This window comes from Suncus etruscus, chromosome 10 (genome assembly GCF_024139225.1).
Source record: "Suncus etruscus isolate mSunEtr1 chromosome 10, mSunEtr1.pri.cur, whole genome shotgun sequence".
Classification (NCBI taxonomy): Eukaryota; Metazoa; Chordata; class Mammalia; order Eulipotyphla; family Soricidae; genus Suncus; species Suncus etruscus.
Genome location: NC_064857.1, coordinates 97,178,396 through 97,195,715, shown reverse-complemented (window position 1 = coordinate 97,195,715; position 17,320 = coordinate 97,178,396). Strand labels below are relative to the sequence as shown.

The 17,320-nt window shown below is 37.0% G+C and overlaps 1 long non-coding RNA gene across 1 annotated transcript in view; it reads left to right on the top strand.

Annotated features, from left to right (window-relative positions):
• Nucleotides 1-16,913, top strand: part of LOC126020055 (uncharacterized) — a 1,004,964-nt gene extending 988,051 nt beyond the window's left edge. The window contains exon 2 of the long non-coding RNA XR_007499580.1: nucleotides 16,468-16,913. This is a non-coding gene — a long non-coding RNA (uncharacterized LOC126020055). The remainder of the gene's footprint in view (nucleotides 1-16,467) is intronic.
• Nucleotides 16,914-17,320: the final 407 nt, after the last annotated feature.

Below are 17,320 nucleotides of genomic sequence, written 5' to 3'. Positions count from 1 at the left end.
ATCAGTACATGTATCTTCTCTTTCTCTGGCTTTCAGAGCCCACATCTGGGAAGAACCAAGATGTTACACAACTATCCACCTAACCTTCTCAAAAGGTTACCATGAAAGTGTCCTACTCTACCTCGGCTGGCGTTAAACCTGTTTCCTATACAAATTTAATACTAATTGCCCCTGAACAAAAGGACTCAATTCTGTATGCTTGTGTGCTGTCTTCCCTAATATGACTCCTCTGGTCCCTTTATTAGCTTTTCTTGCACCTTTAAATCCTTTTTCCTGAGAATGTTTTACCAGAAATCTGAGGCAGTCACCTTTAAAACTGCCAGGAAAACAGCACATTATTTTTACTCATTTACTTTTAATGTAGGCCTATGCCATTTTTTTTTTCATGATTACATGAGGGCACTAACACACCCAAACTCAGACATATCACAAAATGGCACTTTTATGTTTCTGGGCTTATTTTAGATAGGCATTTAATTCTCTCCCATTGCCAAAATATTCTTTCCACACAAATACACCTTATTATGCTCCCCTTAGGTTATATGCTCCCTCAGTTATATTTCCAGTGTCACTGGCTTATACTTTTTTATTTTGTTTCAACTATTCATCAATTTTATATCCTTCTAGTAGACACAGGTTAAATCATTCATTTCTGTTTCCCCTGACTTATTTTGCGCATGTAATTCCCTCAAGTTTCTTCCATTTTATTGAGACGTACAATTTCCTACTTTTATAGCTGAATGGTATTTCACTGTATGAATGTACCATATCGTTATACAAACTACTATCAACTTGTACTTCAGTTGCTTCTATATATTAGTTGCAATAAAGATAAACAGCACTACAATAAACATCGTTCCTGGCTTGGAGGACCATATGGGATGTTGGGAGATCAAACCGCAGGTCAGTCCTGGGTTAGCTGCGTGCAAGGCAAGCATCCTACTGCTCTGCCATCGCTCTGGCCCCTGCTTTCAAATTTCTTTTTTTTTTTATTTTACATTGTCATTTTTAGTGGGTGATTGTGATTTTTTTCTTTCTTTTTAATTTTTATTTTGATCATAGTGGCTTACATATCTTTTACATTAGTATTTTAGGTACATATTAACATTGAATCAGGGGAATACCCACCACCAAACTTGTCCTCCCCCTTTCCCTGTTCCCTTTCTGCAACCCATATTCCCCACCATCACCCCCCGGGCTGCTAGAGTAGGTGGTCCCCTCTTTGTCTAGTTTATTATCAGTGATCATACATCTGTTTGGTCCTGGTGCCCTCCCTTGTTTCTCCCTCTATTTGAGAGGCTAAGCTAGATAAATCGAGTTATGTGGTTTTGTTTGAGGTAAAGAAAAGCAATAGAATGGGGTAAAGATTAAGCAAAAACGTTTTTTTAAAAATAATAAAAATATGCTGAAAATGGGCAGAGTCCTTCTAGTGGCTATCAGCCTCAGTTTGAGAGAGGACTTGAAAAAGGTAATTGAAACACCATAACAATACAAAAATAAATGTCAAATTAAATATCCAGTGAACACTACAGCAATAAAGAGAAGCACCACACAATAGTCTTGGTTCTGAATTCGAATCATAGCAGAGTGCAAAAAGAAAGAGACAGATAAGATAAAATAATATAAAATAAAAAAGGAGACATAAACTTCAATATCTACACCAAAATAAGGACATCAAAAAACAATGAATAAATAAATAAATATATATGTGGAAAAATGATTATTTTGTACTGTTTTTCCTTTTTTTTTCTTTTTTCCCCTGCACAGGCACAATAATTATTGGGGATATTATAGAGGGAATTTCCTTGGCCTAGGAGAGACTGGGTTTCTCCATCCCTGAAGTATACTGTCATGGGATTAACTATAGACTCCTTGCATGATCATTTACTCTCCCCTCAGTGCTTTTGTGGTATATGGAAGACTTCTGCTTCGTCATGGATGGTAAAATCAGTCCTCTGTATCTAGAGATCTTGGTGACTGTGCAACTCAAGGAATTGAGCTAATGATGAAGGCTTTCTTTGTGGTTCTAGCAGTTCTGCTTCTTCAGTGTCGTTTTAATTCATCTTCTGTAGTTGGTGTTCTTGGTCATTATGTTGCTCCTAGGATGGAGTGTGGGACAGTCTTTCGTTATGTTTCTGGAAGACCCGTTCACTTGAGGTTGTCTCAGTCAGTCAGACCTCTGAAATTGGAGATCTTGTTTGTTGAACAGATTGTAGACCAAAACCTAGGTTAGAGCTTTTTGTTGTTGTTGTTGGTCCCGGGATGCGTACTGTCTAGTCCTGGTTGCAACAACCAGTCATCTGTATATAGCAATCTTGGTTTTTGCACAGATCGAAGGGTGACATGTCTTCTGATTTTGTCTTATTATTGACTGGTGAGGAAGGATAACTTGCTCTTAGATCTAGTTGTTCCCATTTCCTCGTTGTCAGGTTATCATTTTAGAACTGGCATATGTTGGCGTCAGAGCAGCATTATGAATGCCCTGGAGGGGACTTGGTTCCTGGAGCTGTTGTGGAGAACTCTGTTGTTTCTATGTCTGGGATCCAAGAGTCAAGGCTGGATGGTCGGTGCCTATTTCCCTGGAGTCTAGGTTGGTTCCCCATGACATACATTCAGGGTGGGAGATGTCCCTGTGTTGTAAAGAAGTATAAGTTCTTATTCCTAGTATATAAGAGCTTGTTTTTACATGTAAAATTTCCCCTATTTTTAATATGCCTTTGCAGGAAGAAGTGGTGCTACATTAAATTTCTTGTGTCTACTTTTGATGTAAGTCGTTCTCACAGGTGTGAAGTGGCATCTAATTGTAATCTTAATTTGCATTTCCCCAATCATCAGTAATAATAATCATTTTTTTCACATGCTTATCAGCATCTGTATACCTTCATTTTTTTCAATTATAGTTTAGGTATTAGGAGTGCAATAGTGTTTAAGATTATAGTATTGCTGTACGAAAGCACTGTACATGTCACAGAAGTGCCCATGGCACTGTACCCCTACCCTACCTCACCTTTGGCCTTCCCTTTCCATTATTTATTGATTGGTGGTTATAGTTTTGATGCTATTACCTGTCCAAAGTACCATCCCTGTGCTCCAGAAACTGTACCTATGTTCCGGTGGAACTTCCATTTAACTTCATTCTTTCCCCACTACCCCTCCAGTCTGGCATTCTTGGGTAGGTAATACAGTATTCAAGGTTTATTATAGATTGATATTATCCCTAGCCATATAGATGGATTTGTTTCTCTATATAAGTGGATCATCTTGTATTTGTCCTTCCTCTGCTTTATTTTGTTCATTGTGATACCCTTCAATTTCAGTCAATTGCTATCAACTGCATGGTATTCTACTGTGTATATACACCACAATTTCTTTATTCATTCATCCGTTCTTTTATATGTGTGTTCCTTACATATTGTTGCTGTTGTACTGAGTTGCAATGAACACAGATATCCATGTGACTTTTGCATTGATGTTTTTGTGTTCCCAGGGTCCAATGGGAGCTCAATTAATACTCTTCTAAGACATCTCCATATTGCTTTTCCATAGAGGCTAGACCAGATGACATTTCTACAACCATAAATAAGTCTTCATTTTTCACAAATACTGTTGTCAACACCTGATGGTTTCCAGATTTCTTTTTTTTAATTAAAATATTATTTAAACACGTTGATTACAAACATGATTGTGGTTGAGTTTCTGTCATGTAAAGAACATCCCCCATCATCAGTGCAACATTCCCATCACCAATGTCCCAATTCTCCCTCCTCCCCACCCCACCCCAGCCTGAACTCTAGATAGGCTTTCTATTTCCCTCATACATTCTCATTGTTAGGATAGTACACAAAGTAGTTATTTCTCTAACTAAACTCATCACTCTTTGTGGTGAGCTTCATGAGGTGAGCTGGAACTTCCAGCCCTCCTCTCTTTTGTCTCTGAAAATTATTACAAGAATGTCTTTCAGTTTTCTTAGAACCCATAGATGAGTGAGACCATTCTGTGTCTTTCTCTCCCTCTGACTTATTTCACTCAGCATAATAGATTCCATATACACCCATGTAAAGGAAAATTTCATGACTTCATCTCCTGACAACTGCATAATATTCCATTGTGTATATGTACCACAGTTTCTTTAGCCATTCATCTGTTGAAGGGCATCTTGGTTGTTTCCAGAGTCTTGCTATGTAAATAATGCTGCAATGAATATAGGTGTAGGGAAATGATTTTTGTATTGTACTTTTGTGTTCCTATGGCATATCCCTAGAAGTGATATAGCTGGATCATATGGGACATCAATTTCCAATTTTTGGAGGAATCTCCATATTGCTTTCCATAAAGGTTGGAATAAATGGCATTCCCACCAGCAGTGAGTAAGAGTTTCTTTCTCTCCACATCCCCGCCAACACTGCTTGTTCTCATTCTTTGTGATGTGTGCCAATCTCTGTGGTGTGAGGTGGTATCTCATAGTTGTTTTGATTTGCATCTCTCTGATTAGTGATGTGGAGCATTTTTTCATGTGTCTTTTGGCCATTTGTATTTCTTCTTTATCAAAGAATGTCTGTTCATTTCTTTTCCCCATTTTTTGAATGGGATGAGATGTTTTTTCTTGTAAAGTTCTGTCAATGTCTTGTATATTTTGGATATTAACCCCTTATCTAATGGGTGTTGGGTGAATAGTTTCTCTCACTCAGTGGGTGGCTCTTGTATCCTGGGCACTATGTCCTTTGAGGTGCAGAAGCTTCTCAGCTTAATAAATTCCCATCTGTTAATCTCTGCTTTCACTTGTTTGGAGAGTGTTGTTTCCTCCTTGAAGTTGCCTTTAGTCTCAATGTCATGGAGTGTTTTACCTACGTGCTGTTCTATATACCTTATGGTATCAGGTCTGATATCAAGGTCTTTAATTCATTTGGATTGTACCTTCATACATGATGTTAGCTGGGGGTCTAATTTCTTGAAGCATATGCCAGGCTCACTGGTATGAGGTGATACCTGTAGTTTTGATTTGTTTCTTTTTATGTCCTCTTTAGAAATGTCTATGCAAATCTTCCACTTTTATTGAGTTGTTGACTTTTTTAAATATAATTTTTATTTTAATTATAGTGGCTTACATATCGTTAACAGTAATATTCCAGGTACATATTTATATTGAATCAGTTGTTTTTGACTTTTTATTGCTAAGTTTTATGAGTTCTTCATAGACCTTTGCTATTTAGTTTTTATCAGTGTAGTATATGCAAATATCTTCTAGCATTCTCGCAGGCTATGTTCTCATTCTCAATACATTTTATTTTGCTGAACAAAGGTTAATGCACTTTCAATTGTTTAACTTTATTTTCATTTCCCTTGATGTGCTATTAAACACATTACTTTAAAAACTTGTGATCAAGGAGAAATGAATAAATGTTTATTCTCGTCTATCCTATATAGTACAAAATTGACATAACACATGTTTGATTGGGGGAAGTGTATTTCTACAGAACTTATTCATCTAAATGAATGATAAATCATTGTATTTAATAAATTTGATTAGCAAGTGTTATTGAAGAATTACTGAATCTAGGCATTAATTTCTAACCTCAGAGAAGAAAGTATTGGACATTATGATCTATCATCACTCAAAAGTTCACAAGAGCACCCATGACACAGTCTTCTGAGAAACTCCCTGGTGATAAAGCGTCCAAACTTATATTTTTGGTTTAGGTAAAGATATCTTATTTTTAATAATAATTTCTTTATTTAAGCACCATGGCTACAAGCATGTTCGTAATTGGGTTTTAGTCATAAAATGCACACACCCCTTCACCAGTGCAAATTTGCTGCTACCAATTTCCCCCCTTTTCCTCCTCCCCATCTTCTATTTGTCTTTAAGACAGGCAGTGTATTTTTCTCTCTATCATTGTCATGGTAGTTGTCAGTGAATGTTTTCCTTTCTTTTCAAATCCATGCCAGCACTGATTGTTCATGTTCTTTGTGATGTGTCCCAGTCTCTGTGGCACGAGATGATAACTAGTGTTATCTCATGATATCTTATTGTTGTTTTTATTTGCATCTCCCTGATTATTAGTTTATAGGGTACAAAGCTCACCCAGAGAATGGGATAAACTATTCATCTAATACCCATTAGATAAGAGGCTAATATCTAAGATATACAGGTTATTGACAGAAACTAACAAGAAAAAATATCTAACCCCATCAAAAATGGGGAAAAGAAATGAACAGACATTTCCTCAAATAAAAATACAGATGGTCAAAAGGCACATAAAAGCCTCTAAACTTAACTAGACTTTAAGGAAATGCAATATTTTCTTCTTGAACCTCAGCTCTGTCACCCAAATTCAAACTATGAGAACTCCATAAGACAAATCAACTAATCTCTTCTGCCAAAAAAAATACATATATGTTACAAAAATAAAAAAGGATAATTAAAAAATAAAAGAGGATAAATCACAAACTTAAAGAAACATTAACCACCTATAATGATGAGTTTTTTCTTATTATCCATGAGAACCAGGGAGGGAGACAGGTGAGATTTAAAAATAGGTGGGCGGGAGAGCAATATAGAGAATAAGAGAGTGAGTGAGAGATCCTATTTCAAGTAACTTGTTCTTGAAAGAGAGGATGATGTTGATTCAATGACAATTGACTGGTTGGCATAGCAAAACTGCTTCAGAGATGATGAGCTGAAATGGATTTGGGAGGACTTTAAAAATGAAAATTCCAACTTAAAAAACATTTTTTTTTTTTTGGTTTTTCGGGCCACACCCGTTTGATGCTCAGGGGTTACTACTCCTGGCTAAGTGCTCAGAAATTGCCCCTGGCTTGGATAGACCATATGGGATGCCAGGGGATCGAATCGAGGTCCTTCCTTGGCTAGCATTTGCAAGGCAGACACCTTACCTCTAGCGCCACCTCGCTGGCCCTTTAAAAAGCATTTTGGCACTCTATTTTTAAAATGTATTTAAATCTAGATAACCGTGTATTTGTGAGTCTTTAGCAGAAAGGAAGCTTTCTAAGCCACTTGTGAAGTACCTTCTTCCCATCCTGTGCTTTCTTTATTTCCTTCTTACAGAGAACCATTTCTCTCTTTCCCTGTGAGCTAAGCCTCTTCTCATCTCTAAGGAAATGGCACCTGTGTCCCAACAAACATTGCGTAGTTGAGATTCAAGGGCCTCTTTTGACATCAGAAAGATCTGGAATGTAAAAGGTTTCAGTGAGCTTATTTGAGAGAGCTGTTTTGGAGTTTTACTATTGTGAGACTATATTAGCTCTCAGAGAATGCTTCAGCATTTTCCCCATTTATTCTACCTGAACAGGTGCACGAGCCTTTAATCATAGCTGTCAGAAATGGAAGCTCATAATTTCCATCATTTAAAAAGGGAGAAGAATGAAATATAGCCAGAGCAGAGAGGGGGTGTCTGAAAAATGAACACATTTTTCGGAAAGGGCAGTGGGCATGAAAAGCCAAGAGGAGTTTACATATCTTCTCTGTATGTTTTGTGAAAAATAGGTAATTCATGTTGACTTGGAAAGATTTATCTTACATATAGGGTGAAAGCCAAAGACATTTCAGAATGTTCAAAACATAAAGAGACAATATTTGGGAGAAGTTAAAAGTTAAATTAATAATTATTCATAGACATCCTACATTGCTTTCAAGGAAGGTGGATGAGGAAGGAGACCCCTGACCCTCAAACCCTCTGATCTTGCTCTGCCTGGACCCATACATTGCCACAATTTAGAGATGTCAGGAATAGGATATGGAGCTTCATACAGGAAAATCTAGAGAAAATGATACAGAGTAAATGCCTGGAGAAGTACAGTAGGATATGGAGAAGGCATGGGAAAGTCAACATTACTATTATTATTCATAGGTCTCCACTGCTACACAGAAATAGATTAACTTGATATCAGACCTGATACCATAAGGTATATAGAAAACACGTAGGTAAATACTCCATGACATTGAGACTAAAGGCATCTTTAAGGAGAAACCAGCACTCTCCAAACAAGTGAAAGCAGAGATTAACAGATGGGAATATACTAAACTGAGAAGCTTCTGCACCTCAAAGGAACCAGTATCCAGGATACAAGAACCACCCACTAAGTGGGAGAAATTATTCCCCAATACCCATCAGATAAAAGGCTAATATTCAAAATATACAAGGCACTGACAGAACTTTACAAGAAATAAACATCTAATCTCATCAAAAAATGGGGAGAAGAAATGGACCATTTGACAAAAGAGAAATACAAATGACCAAAAAACACATGAAAAAATGCTCCACATCACTAATCATCAGGGAGATGCAAATCAAAACAACTAAGAGGTACTATCTCACATCACACATCACAAAGAATGAGAACAAGTAGTGTTGGTGGGGATGTGGAAAGAAAGGAACTCTTATCCACTGCTGGTGGGAATGCCACCTAATCCAATCTTTATGGAAAGTGATTTGGAGATTCCTCCAAAAACTGTAAATTGAGCTCCCATATGATCCAGCTATACCACTCTTAGGGATATGACCTAGGAACACAAAAATACAATACTAAAATCCCTTCCTCACACCTATGTTCATTGCAGTGCTGTTTATAATAGCCAGACTCTGGAAATAGCGTAAATGCCCCTCAATAGATAAATGGCTAAAGAATCTGTGGTACATATACACAGTGGAATATTATGCAGTCATCAGGTGAGATGAGGTCATGAAATTTTCCTATACATGGATGGAAATGAAATCTATTATGCTGAGTGAAATAAGTCAGAGAGAGAGATAGATGCAGAATAATCTCACTCATCTATGGTTTTTAAGAAAAATGAAAGAAATTCTTGCAATAATTTTCAGAGACAAAAGAGAGGAGCTACATAAAGCTCACCACAAAGAGTGATGAGTGCAGTTAGAGAAATAACTACATTGAGAACTATCATAACAATGTGAATGAATGAGGGAAGTAGAAAGCCTGTCTAGAGTACAGGCGAGGGTGGGGTAGGGAGGAGGGAGATTTGGAACATTGGTGATGGAAATGTTGCACTGGTGAAGGGGATGTGTGTGTTCTTTACATGACTGAAACTCAACCACAATCTTATTCGTAATCAAGGTGCTTAAATAAAGATATTAATTTAAGATTCGTAAAAGAAAGAAATAGATTAACCCTTTCATAAGCTTAAATGGCATAAAATAAAGATGTAATTACAACTGATCTATATAGTAATACTAGTTTTATCATCACTTTCTGTCATAAACTCAAAATCTTGCTTGTATTTCTTTGTGTTAATGACAACAGATATAAATATAGGTCATTCATGAATGTCAGTGGGCTAACACAAACTTTAAAAAAGGAGGAGGTATAATAATAAGGCAAAAATGAATCCAGAGAAATAGAAAATTTTCTGTAGGAGGAATAATATTATAGAGGAAAGAATATAGATGTAGAAGAAGTTATTTAGAAATTTTATTACTTATTATGCCATGAAGTATTTCCTTGAACCCCATTTCTCCTCCAAACTTCTTTTGAGAATAACTCATTATTATTATTATTATTAATTAATTTGGTTTTTGCACCACACCTAGTGATGCTCAGGGATTACTCCTGGCTTGGAGGACCATAGGGATGTAGGGGAATCAAACTACAGTTCATCCTAGGCTAGCGCATACAAGGCAGACACCTTACTGATTGTACCACCACTACTGCCCCAATAGCTCATTATTAATTGTAGTTTCCACAATCATACACATGTAAAATTATAGCTATATACATATATTCACATAAAAACAAATATTCACATACTCACATAATATTTACATAAACACATATGCATAGATATAGTGAGAGAGGAGAGGGAGAAAGAAAGAAACTGAAGCTTCAAGATGAACCGGCTCACAATATGAAGCTCACCACAATGAGTGGTGAGTGCAGTTAGAGACAACTATCATTTTAGTAACAACTACCATGACAATGTTAATGAGTGAGAGAAGTAGAATACCTGTCTTGAATACAGGCAGGGATTGGGGAGGAGGGAGATAGAGAACATTGTTGGTGGAAATGTTGCACTGGTGAAGGGGGTGTTCTTTTTATGACTGAAACCCAACTAAAAACATGTTTGTAATTATTGTGCTTAAAGTTATTTAAAAAAAGATAAATGTGGTGACAGTCTGTCAGAGCAAAAGGCTATGGTATGCAATAATATAGTACAAAAACCCAAAGTAAGAGACCCTGAAGATCTATGATTCAGATGCCAGCCAAACTTTTTCTGACTACATTAGAATATATTTTATCAGAATGAGCAAAGGAGCTAACCACAGAGAAATTCGAGAAAGTAATTACAGTTCTTTGGTCGGCTCACCCAAACTCTTTAGAGAGCAAAACATCACTAGTTGGATTTTCACAGCTTTACCAATTAGAAAATCACAGTTTAGCCAATGAGTCAGCAGAGAGTTAGACAGCTGCCATGATACATTTAGCACCATCTTAACTCACTTCCTGTAGTTTGATCCAGAAAGGGATTTCTCCTTGACTCATTCAACACTTGACAATCAGAACTCTATTAACCATCTGATACTATAAAATATCTCCATTAAAGAGATCAGTGCACAGAAAAGCACCTCTTTGTGTCATGTGTAATAGAAAGTGAGTCATTTACTCCAGTTGGATGACTATCAAGAAGCATGATAAGATAAATATGATAAAACCTAACCTGATGTCTGTAATATTCAGTGAAATATGCCTAATACTCTAGAGCACTTTAAGCACTAAATACATCAAAATAAGGATATTTTTAAGTCCCTGTATTAAATGCAATAGATTTGGGACCCAAAATATTCAATAAGCTATTTGGGTTATAAACACAAAATGTATCTCCAACCATAAGAACTCATATCTTCAAAAAGAGATAGTTTTTAAAAAATAATTGATTTAATTTGTCATTGATTTACAATTTTGTAATTGCAGAAGTTTAGCTTTAATCATATATGGGTGTATAGGCATCACCTTCCAAATTAAGAAAGAAATCTTTCTCATTTGTAGGATGGAATATAAAGAAACATAGCAAGGAAACAACAAATGGCCAAAGACATTGGAATTGAAGATTTTGTAAGAAGAACTTAGCTGGGAGTGGTAAAAAGCATGGCAGGGAGGAGACTTTGGGACACTAATAAGACATTGGTGATTGATGTGTTATTAGATATGTATGCATGGAAAGTATAATTAATTGTATTATAAGTCTCACTATATTAATGCATATAAAGCGAGTTACTATTAATATACTATTAATGCGTCTTTAAGGGTATCCTCTTTAGTCACCCCCATTATATACACTAACACCACTACTTTAATAAAAATAACTAAAGAAGGGGCCTGAGCGGTGGTGCAAGTCATAAGACTTCTGCCTTGCACATGCTAGCCTAGGACTAGGCGGTTTGATCCCTGGCATCCCATATGGTCCCCCAAGCCAGGAGCGATTTCTGAGCACATAGCCGACCCCCCCCCCAAAAAAAACCTGAAGAAAAAGAAAGAATCATGCATGGACTAGGGAAAATAATACAGCAAGTAAGGCACTTTCCTTGCACAAAGCCAATTCTGGTTTGATCCCCTGCACCCCATATAGTCTCCTAAATCCTTCTTCTTAGTACAGAGCCAGGAGTAAACTCTGAACACTGCCAGGTGTGACCCAAAAACAAACATCAGTAAGGAAATCAGGATGAAAATAAGAGTACTTAAAAAAGAAAAGTTATCTCTGAAGTGAAATACATTAAAAACAAATACAAGTGAGAGAAAATTCTAGAAAAAAGGGACCTGACCACATATTATATTAATGTAATACAATATAATACAAATAGAAATGAAATAAAAAAATTATCTCTAGAGGAAAGGGACTTGACCACATATTTATTATACTTAAATCATATCTACTTTCAAAAGTTATTTCAAGATGTTTATAATAAAAACCATGCATATGAAAAAATACATAATAAATGTATGACTAATTACTCGTTTTCTAAAACAATCCAAAATGAATAAAACAAAACTTTGCAGAATTAAAGTTAGTTCCTCATAAGAGAAAAATATATTCCCTACATAAAATTATAAATAATATTTACTCTCATATCAACATACAAAGAAAATAAGAAAAAATATTTTTCTTATTTTCTTTTTTAATTTTTAATTTTTAAAAATTTAATTTTTAATTTTTAATTATGAGAACAAAGATGCAAAGAAAGAGGACAAGGTAAAGTTACAGTGGAAGGACAATGACACATAATGAATTCTCAGTAGTCCCATTGCTGATATCTTAACTTTGAAATATATCGACTATTTTAATTTTTCTTTTAATAGCTGAAAAGTGTTTTATTGTGTTCCTATACAATACTTTTCTTTGTCATTTCATCTGTCATTGGGCATTTAGATTATTTTCAGATCTTGGCTATTGTAAACAGAACTGTAGTGAACATAGGTGTGAAAATATCTTTCTTTGTTTTAACGATGGTTTACAACCCTGTTGTTCACACCTAAGATTTAGGCACTCGATGTTCCAACTCTAAACTTGCCACCAGTGACGATTGTGCTCCACTAATGATATGAGATTCCCTTGCTCTTCCCACCAGGCCAGACCTCCTTAGCAAAGTCTTTTTATTTTTTTACTGCAATTTGAGTAGCATGCCTTTTGTTTAACCTAACTCCTGGAGGTCTATGTGTAAACTCTTAATAATACTTGAGCATAAAGCAAATTATTAAAATATTTGTAACCCAAAAATTTAGTACTAGAAATTATGTCAATAATCTTTGTCACAGCAAGGTAAAAAGCTCAGTTGTTTTTAAAAGTACTGATTTCTGTTCTACCTGACAATTTGTTCTACCTCTTCATCTCAGTAAGTAGTAATATGACTCACAAATAGGAGACAGGGTGGGAAAGGAAGCAGCAACAACAGGAATCTAAGTCTTACAGATGCTAAAATCCATCCAACTAGTGTAAAAAATATATTAAGACTCCATAAAGGAGCTGCCTACGATGCTAGGAAGTCAATATTATCTAAAGTCAAATCAAAGTTTTAGAACTACCTTTCTATGGCAAAAAAAAAAATGTGTTCATTATCTTTTGTCATGGAGGTTCAATTGATAGAGCATAAATACCTTTCATCTTTACCAGTCCTCTATTCAGACACTTTTTTAATTGGGTTAATAGGAACATTTAAGGTTTTGATAGTCTTTTAATTCACCTGCACAGAGACAGCTAGAATTCAATTTTGAAAAGAATGATACAGCCATTTGGAAAAAGCTTTCCCTTTCTTCTCCCTGAACACATTTTTGGCATCTTATTAACATTTTCCAAATTGAATGAATCTGTCTCTTTGTGTTAGCAGATAACTTAAGAATAAAGATAGGGCAGCAGTCATTACCAATTTATTGTCTTGGTTGATAAACTGGAACCTGGGCTGCCTAGAACATTAAGTTATAAGGGCAGCAGAGACATCAGAAGAGTCAGTGATACAGACCAAATGATGTCACGGCACATTCCACTTCCTCTTAGTGCATCAACTAGCCATGGACTTTCCTTTCTCTCTGTCAACTCCATAGAAGCTGACAATCCACATGCATTTTCCAAAGACAGTTCTACTAAACTAACATGTATCTTTGTGGTTGTCGGCTTTACACATCCAAACAAGATAAAAAGTGAAATTGGCTCTGAAAAAAAAAAAACAAGAAGGAAAGAAACAATAGAGGAACTGCTTCCTCGTGTCCATCAAAAAGGTATTCATATGTACTAGAAAAGAACCTGATACAAATACAGAGGACCTTTACTAAGATGAGACCTACCGTGGCTTTCTTAACTCTCCACCCTGACTTCAAATCACTATTGGTCACTGCTTCATACACACTTCCTTCTCTCCACCAACATGCCATCCCTTTATAACCTTTTGTCTTTTTGCTCACTCTTGTGACCATGAAACATTATTCCTGCAACTTTCTGCATGAGACCCTTACTTCATTGTTCCTTTCTTATATCTGAAGTCCAGTTTTCAGAAAATCTGTCCTCTAGCCTTTCCTAATTCTCCCAACCTCACCACCCATAAGTCCCTCTATCTTGTTTTCTTGATGACACTCACAATACTATGAAACTATCTTGTTTGTTTACCTTTTAAAGTTTTTTCTTTATGTAAAAAGACAAGGAAATGAAATTAATCATGCCACAACTTATTCTTTTTGATTTATACATGATCCAATTTTACTCAGTTATTTCCAGCAGTGTGATGAATACATGAGACCCTTGAAAATAACATATCTCTAGCCAATTTTCCTTATTTAGTATAGATGTTCCATAAAAATCATAACAAAATCAGGCCTCTGTAGCTAGAGATCTTGGTATTTGCACAGGTCATAGATGTAGCCTAGGATGGAGTCTTTCTTTACAGTTATAGAGGTTCTGTTCCATCACTGTTGTTTTAATCAGTCTTCTATAGTTGGTGGTCTTGGTTTTTGCACCGATCCTAGGACAAAGCCTAGGATAGAATCTTTCACTATGTTTCCAGAAGTTCTGCTCAGTTGTAGTTGTCTCAGTCAGACCTCTGGAATTAGATATCTTGGTTGTTTTACAGATCATAGGCCAAAACCTAGACTAGGGTCTTTTTTATTGGTCCCAGGATGAGTTCTGCCCAGTCATGGTTATCACAGTCAGTCTTCTGTAGTTAGTGATCTTGGCTTTTGCACAGATCAAAGGATGATATGTCTTCTGATTTCATCTTATCGTTAGGTAGTGAGATAAGACAACCTGCTCTTAGATCAAGTTGTTGCCATTTCCTCATTGTCAGGATGTCATATCAAAACTGGCACATATTGGTGTCAGAGCAGTATTAAGAATGTCCCAGAGGCGCTGGCTCTACCCAGCATGGGGTCTGGGGAGACCCCAATGTCGAAGGCTTTCTCCCTAGCTTGGGCATGCTGGGAGCCTTGGTAGGCTCTCAGTCATCCCCTCTCCTGCCCCCCGGCCTCCAGCCTCCAGCCCAGGCAGCCAGAAAAGGTGGGTATAGGGTGGTCCCTCCTGGAGGGGATCCTAAGTTTTCCCCGCCCTTCCCCCTGTGAAGGGGTGCAGGGCTCAGGGAGGAGGGCGGGTACATCCTGGCTTCCGGTTCTCTACCGAATCCTTTCTTGATCTGGATGCTGGCTCTACCCGGCACAGGGTCTGGGGAGACCCCAATGTCGAAGGCTTTCTCCCTAGCTTGGGCATGCTGGGAGCCTTGGTATGCCCCCAGCCGTCCCCTCTCCTGCCCACCCCCTGGCCTCCGGGCCTTCCCTGGGACCCAGCCCAGGTGGCCAGAAATGGTGGGTCCAAATTTGGGGGTGCTGAGAGCTGCTCATTTTTACTAAGGCAGTCTCTGGCAATTTCTTATCAGTCTACATGTTCAAAACCGTGGGGGGGGGGCAAGAGCGCACAATATATATTAATAAAATATCCTATCCTTAAGTTATGTTTTGTGTATGTAGAATGTCCATCTGATATTCTGCGCTTTCGCACACCCCTGTAAAGCTCATTTTCACTTTTTAACTCTATCACCCCCAACCATCAGTACCCCCCATTTACCTTTTTTAACTTCAGTACTACACAGTCATAATCACACACCAACTTAGTGCACTGGATTAAACAACCCCCAACTATTTCAAAAGACATAAAATTGACACATATGGCTTTGAATATTTTATATCTATTTTCTTTGACAGCTAACTCTTACTAACTATTCTCTTAAACAGTGAAGATTTTCCCCACTTTTTATCTTTTCTTCTCTCTGCAAACTTTTCAATAAGAAATATTCGGTGAAATAGTCCCTCAGTTTAATGCTTATGTTTAACCATGTCATGGGGAGTTTTGCACTTGTTCTTGCATCCCCCATATGGGCCTATAATGCCATGTGGCATTGTTCCTTGTTTGCATAGGCACATTAAAATAATTAATTAAATAAATTAAAATAAATTAATTTATTAATTAAATAAATTAAAATAAAATCTTATCTAATAGAGATTGGAACACACAAATCTTGTAGTTCAATGGGACCTTACACCCTGAACACTGACATAATGACCAGGCACAGGCCTCAGAAGAATAGGCATTCTCCATCCACCCCTGAACCAGGGAAGCTATCTATGAAACATCCAAGGTTTTTTATAACAACACCTGAAAGCAATCCTCTACCAGGAAAGACCCTACTGCTGCTCTGACATCGATCTTCTCAAAAGAGACTTCCCTTAACACTGAGAAGACTTAAGAACATCAACGACCTGTGTACTGGATAGGGCTTTCTGCATTGCCCTTTAATTGTGAGGTGAAACTAGAGGACGCTCCACATCCTGACTTCAAAGTAGGATATGCAGATTCCAGAATCTTTAATACAGAAACATGATACCAACAACAGAGACTGTGTGAAAAATAAAAGTGTGTTGGCACTACAGACAACGACTTGGATTGCTAGTTTGCCTGGAGCCTAGAGTTGGTCTTATGCCAGGAAACTTCAGGGGTATGTCTCCTTGTATTTAGGCCAAGGTTTTCCCTTTTCATGTCCCCCATATTTTGGTGGGCCAGTGCAAACAATTATTGCCACTCTAACACAGTTTTTACTGTGCTCCTTTGACTCTTATCCTTAAAAAGAAAAACCAACTTTTGAGGTTAATTAAACTAATATGCATGTGCATGGAAATGTAAAAAAGTACTATGCCTTCAATGTTTAAGGAGTTACATAAGTTTTATGGCTTTAGATTGCTTGATGTGCTGCTAAGAAATATGTATTACAATCTGGGAACTTGAGGAATAAAGTAATTGTACACGGGTTCTGTTTTATTTTTCGTAATGTTCTTTGGCTGAAAGTTCAATGTTAAGATATCAACAAGGGGACTTCTGTGAATTCTGTTTATGGGTGATTGTACTTCCACTGTAACTTTACCTTGTCCTCTTTCTTTGCATCTTTGTTCTCATAATTAAAAATTAAAAAAAAATAATGTCCCAGAGGAAGTTTGGTTCCTGGAGCTGTTATGGAAAACTGTGTTGGTTCTATGTCTGAGATCTAGGATTCGGGGTTGGATGGTCACTGTCTAATCACATGGAGTCTAAATTGGGGCCACATGACATATGTTTAAGGTGGGAGGCGCCTTTGTATTGTAAAATGTATGAATTCTTTTCCCTAGTAGATAAGAGCTTGTTTCTATATGTAAAATTTCCCTTTTTTAGTATGCCTTTACAAGAATAAATGGTGCTATATTATATTGCTGGTGCATTTGGGGGTGAGAGTATCAGGCTCCATCATCTCTGTGCCCTGGTTTTGACCTGAGCTTTTATCCCAGGCAA